Here is a 1,659-nt window from a genome sequence, read left to right on the forward strand (position 1 = left end):
TGGAAAAAAGGAGGAATTTAGAGGAGGAGTTGGTACCAGAAAATCTAGTGCCGAAAATGATAGTACATCAAGAAAATTGGGATGCGGTCAACTGCATGATCGCATCTGTTCAAAATATACTGCGAAAGGCAGAGGAGAGGAGAAAAGCGCGGTCACGTGAGCCGCGTATAGAAGAAAGGTGACTAAGCTAGAATGAGGTGACTCCGCCCTGTAATGTAATACCTTATAGTGTTTCCGCGGGGCAGGGAGGGAATCAGGGGTGGTTTTAGTGGGTAAAAATCCTACACGCTGGTGTGTCCAGACAAGTGCCTTTTGAAGATTTCCACCTCCTGAAAAAAAAGACAGGCAGACGGACATTGAACCGACTTTAATAAGGTTTTGTTTTGCAAATAAAACCTTAAAAAGTCTGGTCTATCACTTGCTGAACATAAAACGGAACTAGTGCTAATCAGCAAAAGAAGGAAGGACACAACCGTGAAAATTAAAGTTGATGAACAAACAATTTACTCCCAAGAGTTGCTTAAATACTTGGGAGTAATGATTGACAAAAGGCTCAACTTTACAAAACACATTGAGTGCGCTGCAACTAAAGCGTTTTCCATTGCTGTGATCTGGAGGTTACTACCGAAGATTGGAGGACCAAGACAAAGTCGACGTCGTCTTATTTCATGGGTAGTTAGGTCCATGCTACTCTACGCAGCTCCATCTTAGGCAACTATTCTGGAAAATAAATCAAACTGCGGAAAACTAGGACTCGCGTATCGATTAAGTGCAATCCGGGTATGCAGTGCTTATCGAACAACATTAGGAGAAGCAGCATAAGTACTGGCAGGGACAATCCCCATAGACATCTTGGCGAATGAAGGTCGGCGCCTTTATTAAAAAATGTATGCAATCGGGGAGTCTAGTGTACTTCGACGGCAACTCGCACAGCGGGAGTCCATCGCAGAATGCCAAAAGAGATGGAACGAGGCAAAACCTGGCCGTTGGACCTACTGGATCATTCCACACATTTGAAGATGGATTGAAAGGAGCCACGGGGAACTAGGCTACGAGCTAACACAGTTTTTAAGTGGACATGGAGGTTATCGGGCTTATCTACATCGATTTGGACACAACGAGTCACCATGCTGCCCAAGATGTGGTAACGTTGTTGAGAATGCGGAGCATGTTGTATTTGAGTGCCCAAGGTTTACAGCACACCGAACTAGGCTGGATGCGATCGCAAACAGACGCTTAACACCTGAAAATATAGTGTTGGAGTCAACGAAGGCTTGGAACCAAGTTGTAATTATGCTGAAAATGATTCATCAACAGCTAAGGCATGAAGAACTGCGAAGAAAGCAAGAAAGGGAGAGAACAATGATGAGCCGCAGTTAAGAACTGATCCAGTCCCGCGATGCAATACTTATAGCAGTCCCATGGGAAGAGTGGGAGAAGAAGGAGGTGGTTTTAGTGAGTAGGAATCTCACATAACTGCATGGCAGGAGCCAGTAGCAGGTTTTGAACCTTTCCTTCTTCCAACAATGAGAAAAAGATAGACAGACAGACAGTAAACCGATTTTAATCGATTGCTGTACACAAAACCTTAAAAATGTAAGTCCACTCTTATCTTTTATCTTCTTAGAGCGGGTGGAAGAAAGGTAACCAACTGAAAAC

This window comes from Hermetia illucens, chromosome 3, assembly GCF_905115235.1.
Source record: "Hermetia illucens chromosome 3, iHerIll2.2.curated.20191125, whole genome shotgun sequence".
Taxonomy (NCBI): Eukaryota; Metazoa; Arthropoda; class Insecta; order Diptera; family Stratiomyidae; genus Hermetia; species Hermetia illucens.